Here is a 17041-nt window from a genome sequence, read left to right as displayed (position 1 = left end):
ATTATAAACTGGAAAACCACTTGACACATTTCATTTATTTTGCTCTTCATCTGCTTCCCTCCCAACCTCCCATTTAGCTGTTCCTATGTTTTGGCTAGGGACTTATTTCATTAACTAATCACTTGGCTGGCCTTCTCCAAGTGCTGATTACTAATCTGGAAAGTCTACCTGGCCCTCTTTGAAGCTGACACAAATTTGACTCCAGTGCTGAGTGTGCTGTCCAAGGTGGCTGTCAGTACAAGGTGACAGGCTGAGATTCCGTGTTTACAAGAAAGTGATAAGAAGTTGGAGGAATTACAACAGAGTACTTTCTTCTGGTACATAGCAGCCTTTTCTCTTAAAAGGTAAGGGCCAGAATCTTGACCTTATTTACACGCGGGCAATTGTACTGAAATCAATAGAGTAGCACAGGTTTAAATGACAGCAGAAGAGTTTTTTTTCCTCTTTGACACACATTGGTTGTGCAAATAACCTAGGATCATTTTGCATACTTACAATATTAATTACCCGCTTCTAATGTTTTCTCCTCATTTTTGATTATACAATTAGATAATGAGAAATGATTCTGAAGTCTCTAATTGCAGCAATACTTATTGTGAGTCTCCCTATGCCAGTAGTAATAACAGCAACATCTAACCACAGCACAGTTTCCTGAGAGAGGAAAAGAGACATTACAGCTAATAATGATTCATGAATAATATCACGATTTATGTTCTTGGGGCCTTTGAAAGCGGAAGAGGCAGTGAAAACAGGAAGCTAGGCTTGCATAAATGCATACACAGGTAATTAAATACAGAAAAAAGAGAACCTATTAAGGATATTGCAGTATACTTCTCTATGTGAAACATATTAATGCTATTATTGTGAACAACTGGATAGCTGGATGGCTGATAATGAGGCAAGTCACTTTAATTTGATATAATTTAATTTGATACTACTACTTTGAACTTATGAGAACTAGGGAGAGGGGAAAATGAACTCTCAGGTGCTGACACCCTCCCCCTCAATATTTTGGCTTAATCAGGGCTTTTACCCTAGAATTGGAGTCTGAGTCTTCAATCCAGAAAGTCTTCAAAGGCAAAGATGACAGAGCTAGGTCTAAATGCAGAGATAGTCGCAATAACATCAGCTGTTCATAGGGATACACTGAATGTTAGTAAGAGGGCAATAATGTAGTTACATACTATAAAAGCATTTGTATCCTGCTAATATTTACACATGCAAGTTCAAAACTACTACTAGCATGAGAGAATTTCCAGGATCAGGCTATTAGAATAGTGGTTTTCAACCTTCTTTTCATTTACGGACCCCTAAAAACTTTCAAATGGAGGTGCAGACCCCTTTGGAAATGTTGGATATAGTCTGTGGACCTCCCAAGTGTCTGTGGACCACAGGTTGAAAACCACTGTTAGAGTGTTTAATACTGAATAGGACTGTAAAAAAGCAAGTATATAATAATGATGAAAGTACTCCTTCATGTCCAGACTCTGAGGGATTTTGAGCCTACTCAAGATGTTGCACACGTCTTTTTAAATGGCTACCATAAGTACACACTTGATGGTTTTGTTTATCCGATCATTTCAAAAAAGCTTACAGAAGTGTATAAGCACCATGTCTTTAGAAGCGCTAAGTGAGTTGCCCAAGGTTACATAGAGTCAAGTTTCAGCCTTTGTGCTCAATTCACAAGACAGCAGCTGCCCTTTAATATGATAAAGCTGACTACTAGATATGATAAAGTTGCTGATGACTGTAAGAAATAAACATTGATTCTCAGTTCCCCTGCAAAGGTACTCCATACACTCATATATGCATCACAGTAACCTCAATACATAATGTAACCCATCTCAGTTTGCATCCTCAGATGAAAAGCTTTACTTTCTTGTACCATTATTCAATTGAACAATGTGTGACAGGACAGCCTATCCCATGGTGGAAGGATATGAATCAAATTGAAGAATACAGGCAAGCTGAAGACTGAGCATTGTCTATTTTGATGCCACACTGGTGACAGACATTATTGTTGAAAGATAAATGTGATTATATTCTATCCCCCCCCTCCCTCTTTCCTTTTTACAGGAGTAGATAACTGAGCTGTCTCAAACCACAAGGACTGAAACCTCACTTGAAGTAAAAATATTGGAAAACAAAGCCAAAGTATTCATGAAAGGTCCAGGGAGAAGGCAAATACAGTAAGAACTTGGCAATAACTCTACCATTCTACCTCCATTCTGGTTGAGTAGAGTTCACTAAGGCCTTAGGCCTGGTCAGGGGCGGCTCTAGGCTTTTTGCCGCCCCAAGCATGGCAGGCAGGCTGCCTTCTGCGGCTTTCCTGTGGAGGGTCCGGTGGTCCCGCGGCTTCGGTCCTCCTGTGGGAGGTCCGCTGAAGACGCAGACCAGCGGACCCTCTGCAGGCAAGCCGCCGAGGGCAGCCTGCCTGCTGCCCTCATGGTGCCGGCAGAGCGCTCCCCGCAGCTTGCCACCCCAAGCATGTGCTTGGCGTGCTGGGGCCTGGAGCCACTCCGGGGCCTGGTCTACACTAAGGGGCGGGGGAACTGATCTAAGTTATGCAACTTCAGCTACATGAATAACGTAGCTGAAATTGACGATCTACTCACTGTGGTGTCTTCACTACGGTGAGTCAACTGCTGCCACTCCCCCTTCGACTCTGCCTGCACCTCTCACCGAGCTGGAGTACAGGAGTCGACGGGAGAGCGCTCAGGGATTGATTTATCGTGTGTAGACTAGACACGATAAATTGATCTCTGCTGGATGGATCGCTGCCTGTCGATCCAGCCAGTAGTGAAGACATATCCTATGTCCCAGTCTTGGACCTCCCCTAAGCAGAGTTATGAGGAGGTTTGAGATGTATGTAGATGGGTATTAAATCTCCATCCGTACACTGCGATTAAAAATTAGGTTTCCAGAAACTAAAAGCTGGTGCGTTGACTCTTTATTCTAATGTACCTTTCAGACCACGTCACATAACAGTATTCAGTTTGGATGGTTGTTGTATTCATCTTGACCTTCGTAAAACACATGTGACATACAAACTGGGTAACAGTCAGATAGCTATGGTCAAGTGTTGAACAGGGCCGCCCAAAGGGGGCAGGAGCAAGTGGGCAATTTGCCCCAGACCCCTGGCCCTGCAGGGGTCCCCACGAGAGTTTTTTGGGGACCCCAGAGCGGGATCCTTCACTTGCTCTGGGGGCCCCCTAAAACTCTTGCGGGGCCCAGGCCCCTGGAGCTTCTTCCGCTCTGGGTCTTTGGCGGCAATTCAGTGGTGGGGGTTCCTTCCGCTCCGGGACCCGCTGCCAAAGTGCCCCGAAGACCCATGGCGGGGGGCCCTTCCACCTCGGGACCCGCGGCCGAAGTGCCGGGTCTTTGGCGGCAATTTTAAGACCCCAGGCCCCCTGAATCCTCTGGGCAGCCCTGGTGTTAAATGAAGAGTCTTTATTATTTGAGAGTGTTGCTGTCCGCTTTAGGGCTACTATTCGTGAAACTTAATGAATGGACATTTTTGTTTCAGAATAAAGTACTCTTATTCTGGAGTTTCCCATGTACGTAAGCTCTTACAGAACTTGTGTTAACACCTAAGTCTAACTGCATGACTACCGAGTAGTAACTCCAGTAAAGGTATTGCATTACTCTTAATGGAGATATTGAGTAGAGCTTGGCAGACTTCTAGTAGCAAGCTACTTGTCAAATTTAAGCCTTTGTTTGACTTATTAAATTGTTTATGAAAATAATTTCCAATGAACTTAGTCCACTCTGGCCAAAATTCCAATGTCTAAACTATGGATTGTTGGTGTATTTTTAATCTAATACTGCTAGTGTACTGAATGCTCACCAATGTCTCATTATCCTCTTTGGCTGTCTGATGGTTTCCATGAAAACTAAAAAAGATTGCATAAGTCACTGGATATATCAATTGCTTAAAGTGTTAGAGTAAGGGACAGGCAAGAGGAGACTAGCAGACCTGGGGACATTGTAGGAAATTTAATGTGTTTGTTTTTTTCCAACTTCATCAGAAGAGGATTCTGCTTGCTATGTCAGTGGTTTCTAGATAAAAAATGTTAAATTGTTCCTGACTAAGGCAGGGATGAAGACACAACGCTATTTATAAAACATATTACTTTCAATTCTCTCTGTTTACACAGACACAAAGTAATGGCTTACATGTAATTAAAAGGGAAGGTGGTCCCACTTTCCCACAGCTGGCACACAGGATCTCACAAGTAAGTTGACAAGGCTGATGAAGAGGACATTTTATCTTGAGAAGACAAATGACAAGGTTTTTCTCCTGAGAAGGTTACCACAGTGTCAGATATTTCCAAAGTCATGATTTTGTGCTTTGCTTTTCAGCAGGTGCTCTACTCTGTCCACTGCTGTGGGCTGGGTGGAGCAGTCCGGAAAGAACCGTGGCAGTCCCTGGCAGCTGTTCTATGCCTGCAAACATTTGTTCTTCAAGCAGTAGCCATCTTTCTTCCATCCTTATCTGTCTGCCAGTAGCTGGTTAAGCATGGAAATGACTGCAGTGTCAGCTAGGAACCAGAAATGATGTGCCAAGCTTAGCTGAATATTAAAGTCTGAAGAGCAGCATGTGCTTGAACAGTGTGAGTCAGAGTAGACCTGACTATGAAACTGAGACCCATGATCAAAATATTGTTGAATTAGTAGATAAACACCCTGAGATGGCCCTGACAAGCTGTTGACCAGGCATGCCAAACCCATGTTAAAAAAACCAGAAACTGGGCTTGTTTTTGGCTTCATTGGCTTGTGAGTTGCTTGATGCTGCTTTTTTTTTTGATCGGCCCCTGGCAAGCAGGGGCAAGGGGAGGAGAGCATCAGGGGTGCACAGTGGGCCCACCACAGTCCCAGACTGCACGCCGGGGGGATCTAGTCACATAGAGTGTTGGGGTTCTTCGGGATTGGCTTGTTTTGAAATGGGATTAGCTTGATTTTTGCCTTATTATGAAAGTTGGGGTGCTTATTTACTGTGTGAAAGTTGTCAACGGTGCTATTGACCCAGTCTGTTTCATCCCACCTCTAAACTGTTAATTAAAAGACCTCCAAAACACCCCACATAGTTTTTTGTCAATGACTGCCCTCCTTTACAATAATCTGGGCTTTAACTGATGCTAAAGAAAACTTTGTGGGAATCACTAGTTAAAATATTACACAGATGATGAGACACTATTAACAGCAACAATCCTAGCTAAGAGAGGTGGGACAACCTTGAGGACTTGGGCCTTGTAGGCACTTCAGCTGAGCTCCAGGAGGGTTAAAGGTTGGGGTGGTCTAATATCTGTCAGATCACCACAGGATGCTGCTGTCTATTACCAATGCTTGACTGTTATGGCAGTTAGCTTATGTAGCTGTACAGAAGATATCCTGAAGTAGACCCCCCAGAAGTACTATTTGAGAAACTTTTCAGTATGGTAGGTCCTGTTGACAGTACTACACCCTTTTCGTGGCTGCATAAAAACTATGAGGAAAGGAGTGCTTTTAATATCGTTAGTACAGTGCCTACCTAACAGAGCCCTTGCCCTGAATCTGGTCTCTTCATGCAACTGTAATACCAAAAATGTCAGACATAACACAGCCTTAATTATGGAGTAGCTGCATACTCATTAGGAACTGGGGAAACTTCTGGGTTGGGAAGAGCCTATACAGGAGAGATGGGCTCCACCTAAACCAAAGTGGAACCAGACTGCTGGCACTAAACATTAAAAAGGTTGTAGAGCAGTTTTTAAACTAGGAGATGGGGGAAAGCCGACTGCTGCAGAGGAGCATGTGGATCGGACACAGACTTCTCTTAGGGGAGAGTCTGATGATAGAGAATCTCCAGGTTATAGTCAGGAGCAGAGGACTGAAGAGTATAATGTAAGGGCCGGATCAGATGATAAACAGTCACATAAAAAAGAATCTGGCACATCAGAAAAAGGCAGGCTAATAAACAGGGACAAGTTTTTAAAGTGCTTGTACACAAATGCCATCTAGTTCACCCATCTATGGATAGAAATTTCATGCTCTAGTAAAAATATAACATTAGGGATCTATTATCGACCACCTGACCAGGACAGTAATAGTGATGATGAAATGCTAAGGGAAATTAGAGAGGCTATCAAAATTAAGAACCCAATAATAGTGGGGGATTTCAATTATCCCCATATTGACTGGGAACATTTCACTTCAGGACGAAATGCAGAGATAAAATTTCTCGATACTTTAAATGACTGCTTCATGGAGCAGCTGGTATGAGAACCCACAAGGGGAGAGGCAACTCTAGATTTAATCCCGAGTGGAGCGCAGGAGCTGGTCCAAGAGGTAACTATAGCAGGACCGCTTGGAAATAGTGACCATAATACAATAGCATTCAACATCTCTGTGGTGGGAAGAACACCTCAACAGCCCAACACTGTGGCATTTAATTTCAAAAGGGGGAACTATACAAAAATGAGGGGGTTAGTTAGACAAAAGTTAAAAGGTACAGTGACTAAAGTGAAATCCCTGCAAGTTGCATGGGCCCTTTTTAAAGACACCATAATAGAGGCCCAACTTCAATGTATACCCCAAATTAAGAAACACAGTAAAAGAACTAAAAAAGAGCCACCATGGCTTAACATGTAAAAGAAGCAGTGAGAGATAAAGACTGCCTTTAAAAAGTGGAAGTCAAATCCTAGTGAGGCAAATAGAAAGAAGCACAAACACTGCCAACTTAAGTGCAAGAGTGTAATAAGAAAAGCCAAAGAGGAGTTTGAAGAACGGCTAGCCAAAAACTCCAAAGGTAATAACAAAATGTTTAAGTACATCAGAAGCAGGAAGCCTGCTAAACAACCAGTGGGGCCCCTTGACAATCGAAATACAAAAGGAGCGCTTAAAGACGATAAAGTCATTGCGGAGAAACTAAATGGATTCTTTGCTTCAGTCTTCACGGCTGAGGATGTTAGGGAGATTCCCAAACCTGAGCTGGCTTTTGTAGGTGACAAATCTGAGGAACTGTCACAGATTGAAGTGTCACTAGAGGAGGTTTTGGAATTAATTGATAAACTCAACATTAACAAGTCACCGGGACCAGATGGCATTCACCCAAGAATTCTGAAAGAACTCAAATGTGAAGTTGTGGAACTATTAACTAAGGTTTGTAACCTGTCCTTTAAATCGGCATTGGTACCCAATGACTGGAAGTTAGCTAATGTAATGCCAATATTTAAAAAGGGCTCTAGAGGTGATCCCGGCAATTACAGACCGGTAAGTCTAACGTCGGTACCGGGCAAATTAGTCGAAACAATAGTTAAGGATAAAATTGTCAGACACATAGAAAAACATAAACTGTTGAGCAATAGTCAACATGGTTTTTGTAAAGGGAAATCGTGTCTTACTAATCTATTAGAGTTCTTTGAAGGGGTCAACAAACATGTGGACAAGGGGGATCCGGTGGACATAGTGTACTTGGATTTCCAGAAAGCCTTTGACAAGGTCCCTCACCAAAGGCTCTTACGTAAATTAAGCTGTCATGGGATAAAAGGGAAGGTCCTTTCATGGATTGAGAACTGGTTAAAGGACAGGGAACAAAGGGTAGGAATTAATGGTAAATTCTCAGAATAGAGAGGGGTAACTAGTGGTGTTCCCCAAGGGTCAGTCCTAGGACCAATCCTATTCAATTTATTCATAAATGATCTGGAGAAAGGGGTAAACAGTGAGGTGGCAAAGTTTGCAGATGATACTAAACTACTCAAGATAGTTAAGACCAAAGGAGATTGTGAAGAACTTCAAAAAGATCTCACAAAACTAAGTGATTGGGCAACAAAATGGCAAATGAAATTTAATGTGGATAAATGTAAAGTAATGCACATTGGAAAAAATAACCCCAACTATACATACATGATGGGGGCTAATTTAGCTACAACGAGTCAGGAAAAAGATCTTGGAGTCATCGTGGATAGTTCTCTGAAGATGTCCACGCAGTGTGCAGAGGCGGTCAAAAAAGCGAACAGGATGTTAGGAATCATTAAAAAGGGGATAGAAAATAAGACTGAGAATATATTATTGCCCTTATATAAATCCATGGAACGCCCACATCTCGAATACTGTGTACAGATGTGGTCTCCTCACCTCAAAAAAGATATTCTAGCACTAGAAAAGGTTCAGAAAAGGGCAACCAAAATGGTTAGGGATTTGGAGAGGGTCCCATACGAGGAAAGATTAAAGAGGCTAGGACTCTTCAGCTTGGAAAAGAGAAGACTAAGGGGAGATATGATAGAGTGATGTTGAGAAAGTGGATAAGGAAAAGTTATTTACTTATTCCCATAATACAAGAACTAGGGGTCACCAAATGAAATTAATAGGCAGCAGATTTAAAACAAATAAAAGGAAGTTCTTCTTCATGCAACACACAGTCAACTTGTGGAACTCCTTACCTGAGGAGGTTGTGAAGGCTAGGATTATAACAATGTTTAAAAGGGGACTGGATAAATTTATGGTGGCTAAGTCCATAAATGGCTATTAGCTAGGAAGGGTAAGAATGGTGTCCCTAGCCTCTGTTCGTCAGAGGATGGAGATGGATGGCAGGAGAGAGATCACTTGATCATTGCCTGTTAGGTTCACTCCCTCTGGGGCACCTGGCATTGGCCACTGTCGGTAGACAGATACTGGGCTAGATGGACCTTTGGTCTGACCCGGTACGGCCATTCTTATGTTCTTATGTATATGAAATAAAGGATTAGTATGATAGCCTGTTACCAAAATTATTCAAAATTCAATACAACTCTAATTTGAGTGTAATATATGTACTCTGGAAGAACCCACCTTGGTCTGTTAGCAAAATAAGTTTCCTTCTTCTACATAGCAGCATATGTTGGATTAGATTGAAATGACTAGCTTCATGTAGGCAGCCATGAGCATTAAGTTCCTGCAGAATGTTTAAGCCTCTGTCCAGAAAAACAAGTTTGTCTGCTTTATTCTTCAATGTGTGTAAAGAAGGGTAAGAAAGGTATATTACTTTGAACCATGTGGCTGTAGAGGACTAGCTGTACATACTGGAATCCTCTTTAGTCAAATAGTTTTCTTTCTCAGTACCAATTGTCTGGATCATTGTCATTAGTGGTTTGACTTAATAATTTCACACTGTTCTGACCTTGGAAGCTTGATCCATCTATTTTTTTCCTGCTAGTGTTGTACATAATCATCGTACAGGAAAAAGTTGAGAACAGATGTTCAAGGCAAAAGGTATTAGACGATTGCCTTCAAAGTAGTGTGGTACATATTGAAAATTTGTTTTCAAATTGCTGAATGTGTGTTCAGCTCTCAGAAGAATATCCTAGAAAGAGATGGTTCATATATACCAATCATTATTGCTAACATAGTAACTACATAAGCTAGAATGTCATACACAGAAGGTACTGAAGATTTTTAACTAGTAATCTTCACTGCAATCTATTTAAACATTCACTTGAAAGACAAAAAATTCACAGAAGTGCATTAAAAGAAAAATTTTAATAAATTAGGAATAATGAGGGAAGCATCACACTTCATATGGCTTGCCATTTATAACACGTTCTGGGCCCCAGAGGAATCAGATCACGTACAAGAGGATGTCATGCAGCCTCTTGAATCAACTACTGTGGATACAAACACAACTAATTATGTAAATATGAGGTTAAGTCACTTATGGAACCAGAGTTACTGGTAGCAGGTTAGAGGGTTTTATTGAAAGTATTCTCACTCCTAGATGAGAGAAATTCAAGTGTCTGGGTTTGTTCCCACTTTAGATCTATATTTGACACAGCAAAACAATTAATCTGTTTTTTCTGGTGAATATAAACTTTTTTTTTGTGGGTTTCTGTTCCTTTTAACCAGGCAAAAAGCAGAATCCCCAAGAAGTATTTCAAGGCTGTTGACCATAGCTGGGAAATAAAGATACTCTTATAATACTTAAGCTTTGTTTTTGTACCTTTAGTAATTCAGAAAACTAAATTAATACATGGATTATTTTTCCTAACTACTATTCCTAAGAATACCCTTAAAGATGTGTGCCCACTTGTGTTGTGGAATGTAGTTCTTTTTCCTTCAGGTGGAACATGGATACAAAGCATGTCCTATGAAAACACTTGGAAAATTGGTACAGCAAAATATGATGAATAGTTTAAATGCAAAGCTAACCACACTTTGGATCAAATTACTTAGGATAAATTTAATGAAAATTGAGCCACAGTTCTGTATTTGTAGATGAAAAATTACACTTGTAAATTTAATTGATATAGCCAAAATTATGGCTGAACAGCTTAAAATAGAGTTTTTTGGCCTAAGTATAGTTACTTGGACATTAGAGTTTCTTGGGTACTAAAGCACACTAGCAATCACCAGAGTAACTTGGTGTGCCAGAAGAAATTGATGATGTGCTCACAAAAAGAGCAGGGTACAGTTTCTAAAATCAAATTGCTGTGGAGAAAGCAGTAGGAGAACTTTCCAGGTGATAAATCTGGCTTGTAGGAATTTATTGAGCTCAAGGCTGTAACAAGTAATAATGTCTGTCTCTCGTAACTGGTTATCAGATATCAGTGCTTCCTAATGGTGGATAAGTATTGTACTCGTTCTACAGGTGAGGAAGCTTAAGGCCCTAGAGTTACTGGCCTGACTAGTTTCAGAGGCTGGGCACTGCAGCTCCCTTTGTCAGTTTCAGTGAAGAAACTGTGGAAAAATTCCTTTTTTCTCTGACTTGACAATGTCATTTATAGGTCAAGATAATGGGAGTTACTCATAGTAAATGCATATGAAATTGTCCGTAGTGAATTTTTATGAAGCAGATATAGCTGCTTTACAGCAAAGTCTGCAAGCTGGCAAACCTGAAGTTAGCATTCTTTTAAAGTAAACTAAAATAGACCTAGGGCTTGGCTACACTGGAGAGTTGCAGCGCTGGTAGTGGCTTTACAGCGCTGCAACTCACTCACCGTCCACACTTGTATCTCCCTGGCTACAGCGCTGGCTGTACTCCACATCTGCCTGGGGAATAACGACTGCAGTGCTGGTGTTGCAGTGCTGGAATGCCAGTGTAAACAGTGATTAATCTTACTACGCTGTAACTGACCTCCAGAATTTTCCCATAATGCTTTTAACTAAAGAACTCTTTGTTTTGTTATGATGCCTCTCTTTGTTTTGTTGTGAACTTGGGGCTGCCGGAGCTGCTTATCTAAAAAACAAACACAGCTCCTGTTTGCTGTGAATGAGGCAGGCAGGGGGATGAATGTCCACAGCTAGTGTTTGCTTGAGGAGAGAAACAGCACGGCGGAGGCGGGGGAGGGAGTCCGTCGGAGCAGCTGCTTATCTTGTCTGCAGGCTATTTGCATTTAAGAGTGAATGAGGGGTCGGGGAAGTGGTCAGAATTTGCAAGGCAGGGAGCTGACAGTGTCGGCTCCAAAAATCCACTCACTCTCTCTCCCCCACGCTCCCTGTCACACTCCACCCCACCCCCCTCTTTTGAAAAGCACGCTTTCCCTACACAGCTGTACGAAGACAGCTGTAACTCCCAGCGCTGCACACCTGCAAGTGTAGCCAAGCCCATAATGTCCTCCTCTGGTAAACTAGGTTGGGGTCTTGTACTTTGTCACAAAATAAATGACTAGGACAAGGAGATTCTACATTACCCAAAAAACCCCAAACAAACCAACCAACCCAGATTTGCTAGACTTATATGGTCAATATTTGCTCCTAGATGGAAAAAATGAATTTAAGTTCTTTGGACTCATCTAACAGATCTAATGCCCATGATTACCAAAGTTGAGTTTAAAGCCAACTAGATTATCAACTTTGAATTTGCCACTTGGCTATAGGCTGACCTGGAAAGTTTAGTATAGGGCAACAAATGTCTGCTAGGGACCCAAACTCTAATCAACAAGTTTCTAGTTGCTTTGCCTTGCAAAGATTGCAAAATACATGCAAATCCCCAGGAGCAAATACAGGCCATTAGGATGAAGCTTCACAAAGCAGGAGCCACCACACATCGTACAGGTTAGTAGGATGGGTGGTGGTTGTGATTTCCTGACCCTTTAAATGTTCTTCCCCTCCCTCGGTTTTATGTTTGTTTCCATTTTTGCTGCCTGAGCAATATAAGCTGCCAACACAGCAGACGACTGTGTTTCTGCCTCCAACTCTCCGGTCTATTAGGTCTTAGGAGGAGGAGGGTATGACTTTATTGTGTGCCAAGAAAGTATTCTTATCTCCAGTTAGGTACCTTAGGTAAAAATTGCAGGGAAGACGTGGGAACTCTGCTTTTAATTCTGATTCTCCGCTCATTTTAAAAATTAGGTGGAAGCCTGGGGTTGAACTCTAGCTGTTAACCTGAGCTAAAAGCCAAGTTGCTGCATCTTCCCTGCTGTTGTAACTTGGGTTACCCAAGTTAACTCACTTTTTTTTTGCACCAAATACATAGCTGCTGTTAGTTGAGCTCTAAATCACTCCCTCCAACTTTCAGGGCACCTCCTGGTAGCTGGAAGAGCCACCCTGGATGATCTGCCTCCTGAAGCTCACTGTTCTTAGCAAGTCCTTTTTCTTTGAGCACTTCACTAGGTGCATAGGAAAGGAACCTGCAAATGTCTGGAGTCAGGGAGTTTAAAGGCATTTAAGAGAATGGGGGTGCATTACTTCTTTTTCTGGGGATCTTCTGAGCTCTGCAAGAGGAGAGAACCCCCAGTGAACAATAAGAGGGTTGGCTCCTCTTGTGAGCAGTGGGCTTGTTGACCCTTAAAGGCACACACCCCTCCTTTGAGCTCTTGGAGGTCCGTGGCCTGAAGTTTCTGCTGGTTCACCAAGTGCCATTCAACTTTCTGTGAGCTTTGTTAGTCTTGGACAAGCTCTTAAGGATTGGCAGTAAGGAGGAAAGGGTGCGATTTTGGAACTCCCTGAGAATTCCTTTGCAGAACTGAAGGCACCCACAGGGAACTGGACAGGAGTTTGTTTATTCCTGTGCCCTCTGTATTGGGACCAAGGCACCAGGGAAGGTACTCTCAGTAATAGCATCAATGGTGGAGGGGGAGAAGTGGCAAACTGCATGCTTAGAGGGACAGTATTAAGGGCTCAAAGTCCCACTTCTTTAAGAGGGTCTATGCTGCAGAGAAGCTATTCTGAGCTATTCATTCTATAGCATGATTTCCAAGTGCTAAGAGAGGCACAGTGTGAAGCAATACTTTGCTTTGTCTCCTGCCCTTCCCCGGAGCCTAAATCTGGTATTGGAAGGGCTGATGTAACTCAAGACTACGAAGATGTTTGTAAGATTTCCTTGACCTAACTGAAGGGAAGAGAAAATGAAATTACTGGGGGGCTAGGGGAGGGGAAGAAGAATGATGATTCTAAAAGATACGCAAAGCCTCTGCTTCAGTGATCATAGATGACCAAGCAGACACTGACTGACACGTGGTGCTGTGTTTCACCCTGAAACCAAACACTGATAATAAGCAAAACCATGCCAGATTCAGAGGCTTTTATGACAACATCATTCTTTTTCTTTTTCCAGCTGGATTGTGGAGCTGGCTGGTGATGCAGCAATAGAGGGACTTCCTGTCTTTCAGTTCAGGTTTTATGTCTTTGTATTTGAATGTTGGAAAGACTTCTCTGTCTTTCATGCAGCCAAGCAAGGATGCTAGGTCATATAAAGTCATTTTCCCATGCCCTCAAGATAAAACACTCAAGGTTCCATCTGCTAATTTTGCTTTCCCTTCAGTTCACTAGCTCCCAAGGGAAACTGGTGACAAGCATGCAGTTTGGAGAATTCTTCTTAAAGCTGAATGTTAAAGCAATAGTTAAGTCTCTAGAAACAGCCTATTTGTGCAAGAGCATTGTGGAACACTCATACTTTGCATTTGGGTTTTATGACTAGTTTCCCAGGTTGGAAGAGCAAATTAACTTTGATGGAAGATTTTATAGGATGGAAAACCAAAACGATGTCAAGTCTTTTCAAGACATTTGTCTTAGTTCATTCATCCAGTCTGAAGCACATTAAGGCAAATGACCCCAGCATTATGCAGCATACAACAGGGAATGACCATACTTCAAATTGCACAGAAATTTTTGGTGGTAAATTAGGATATGCATAAAAAGTTAGGACCTGTGTTGTATCTGTCCCCATAAAGGTGTCTGCCAATTGTAACTAGAATTAGCAGTTGAGGGGTATATTAAATCTCTGCCTGCTGCTGTATAATCTTACAGTAGCAGCATCAGAATCCTTTGTTTCTATATCTGGAATGGATACTGACTGTTTCTTTTATAGGTAAAAGGTGCTACAGTAGAGCCTCAGTCAGCTAGAAACAACTGCAATGTGCTGTATATGGGCCCCACCTTAAACCAAGCTGGAAATGGAGGCCAATGTGGAATGCAGCTGGTATGTGCTGTGCTTAGCCATGTCGCAACCCTATACATAGTTATGGTTCTGTATGGCCAATTGTCGGTCCACGGCCATCTTGTTCTGCTAAAAGGACAAGGCAGCCTCCATCTTGGACCAGGTTCTTGTTCCACAGGAGAGGGCAGAGACCTAATTCTGCCCAGCAACACCGTGGTGTCGTGTGCAACCCTGAGGTGCGGTGTGCACATTCTAGTGCTGTGTGCATTTTCCCGCTCTTTTTGGCCTGGTCATCTAGGGGTCAGGCTAGTGCCTTGTGCAAAGATGCCAGTGTGTCGTGTGCAGATCCTGTTGGCGTGGGGGGCAACAGTTCGGAGCCTGAAGGGTGTAGGAGCCAGGGACCAATCAGATGCTGACACGAGTGAGTGAGACCCTTCAAATAAAACTAGGTTTCCCCCCAAAATTTGTGTGGAGTGTCTGCGTGTCAGCTGAAGGGCCTGATCAACCTTTCAGCCAGGGTCTCCTCCCGGTATAGCTAGCTCGTGTCGTGTCGTTTTGGATTCGTTATCGCTTTGGATTTATCGTTTTGGATCTATTTCTATCAGCTCGTCATGCTTCTGGTGTCTGCTCTGCTGGTCAGCTGCGCCTGGAGTGCAGTATTTGCTTTCTAATTTCTGACAGTTTACTTACCTAGCTTCCTCTTTTTCCCCCTCCCTAACTCGGTACCAAGTGTGTATACAGTGTATGAGGATTGAATTATTGAGCTCATAATTGCACAAGTTGTCTAGTTTGTATAGTTGTTCTGGGTTTTAGTAGATAGTTAACTATAGACTGTTTTAAGTTGTGTGAGTTACTGCTCTGTCTTTGTCTGGAGTGCTTGGTGCTGAGTGCTGTCTCCACCTGAGGATTAGCTGACCAAGGGGTTTCTGTCCCCACGGTCTGTGTGAGTGGAATCTGCACAATCGCAGCCGCACCACACTCTGGGTAAATCCCTTAGTGTGAAAGCAAGGGCGGTTGAGGCAGTGGCCTGTGGGTCTCTTTTCTGTGTTGCACCGGGCACCGCTCTGACGAACCCGATTTCCATCTTGTGTAGTTGGTGTGTCTGCCTATTCAGTGTGAAGCAGTGAGCAGTATAGAGTTGTATTGTTAATGATTTTTGGGTGTGTTTGTATTGTTTAATAACATCCCAGCTAAGAATTGCCTCTCTCCCTCGGCCCAAGTTGTAACTATCCCCCCAATAAACGCAGCCACTTGGCTTTAAAACTTAATCCTAGTCCAGCCTGGTTTTTCCTCTCCCAATACCAAAGCTGATCGAACCACAATCGGTTTCGGACAAGCCAGAAACATTTTTCTATGATCTGCACTGGTTACCCAATTGGGTTTCAGGTTTATTGGGAGTTCATTTTCCTCCCTTCCCCTTTGTCCAAAAAAGCCTGAATGTGTTTATCTTCTTGACATGCTGCAAGATCCATCCTTTACCATTAACTAGGGGTGAGGGTCATATAAAGGTATGCTAGGGTAGTGTTGAACATGTATCTCTAGGGAAACATTTCTAATATGTCAAAGGTGCCTAGCAGCCAGGATAGGTGTTTATTTCTAGCAAGCAATATAAACAAAGTGAGCACTGTTATTAAACAAAAACACAGATCAGGGTCAGGACAGAGTTAATAAAAGGACATGTTCAGTGAGTATGGACCAATTCTCTGATTTGCATGGAAATCTTGTCAATTTCAAAGTGTCTCCTGATTTCATTGCCCAATTCGGTATAATTTAGCTACTTTGTTTTATCATAACAGTTTTAGTCATGCGTTGAATTTGAAATTATAAGCGAACATCTCTGGGTACAAACCCAGGTATGGAAAAACCAAAGAATATTTGCATGAAACCCAGCAAAGCAACACTGTGAAGTGTCATGTGATGTTAGTAGCTAATACTGTCCCAGCAAATTTTACCAACTCATGCAGCCAATTTGTCAACTATTTATTTATTTATTTTATTTTTAAAAAAACCTTCATAGTGCAGGGATTTCAACCAGGGGTGCACAGAGGTCTTCCTGGGGGTATATCAACTCATCAGGATATTTGTCTAGTTTTACAACAGGCTACATAAAAAGCACTAGTGAAGTCAGTACAAATTAAAATTTCATACAATGACTTGTTTATACTGCTCTATATACTATACACCAAAATGTAAGTACAATATTTATATTCCAGTGGATTTATTTTATAATTGTATGATAAAAATGAGAATGTAAGCAATTTTTCAGTAATTGTGTGCTGTGACACTTTGGTATTTTTATGGCTGATTTTGTAACAAGTAGTTTTTAAGTGAGAAAACTTGGGGTATGCAAGACAAATCAGACTCCTGAAAAGGGTACAGTAGTTTGGAAAGGTTGAGAGTCACTGGTATAGTGCACCAGGAACATATCTTAAGAATGAAGAGAGAAAATAAAAACCATTTAAATATTGGCATACACATCTCAGCACACACCCTCCTCAAGACTCATAATAAAGAGAAGAAAGAAATGGATCTTGTAGCATTCTTGGAAGGCTAGCACTTCTGAGCTTGGATAGACAAAGGGTGGGGTGAGTTCCAAGGGCCTTTGCAGAGAATGCCTGACAGCATCTGCCTGTCATCCCTCCTTCATGGCTGACTGATTTTAATGTGTTCCCAGTGTACACCTTCACTTAATGAGTAGCTGGCATCATTCTT

At 42.1% G+C, this 17041-nt stretch overlaps 1 long non-coding RNA gene across 1 annotated transcript in view; it reads left to right on the top strand.

Moving 5' to 3' along the window:
- LOC123377811 overlaps positions 1-17041 on the top strand; it is a 47775-nt gene that overhangs the window by 15053 nt on the left and 15681 nt on the right. The window contains exon 2 of the long non-coding RNA XR_006582340.1: positions 2077-2189. This is a non-coding gene — a long non-coding RNA (uncharacterized LOC123377811). The remainder of the gene's footprint in view (positions 1-2076; positions 2190-17041) is intronic.

Source organism: Mauremys mutica, chromosome 9, assembly GCF_020497125.1.
Source record: "Mauremys mutica isolate MM-2020 ecotype Southern chromosome 9, ASM2049712v1, whole genome shotgun sequence".
NCBI lineage: Eukaryota > Metazoa > Chordata > Testudines > Geoemydidae > Mauremys > Mauremys mutica.
Note: the sequence above shows the minus strand (reverse complement) of the source record. Positions and strands in the feature narration are given on the sequence as shown.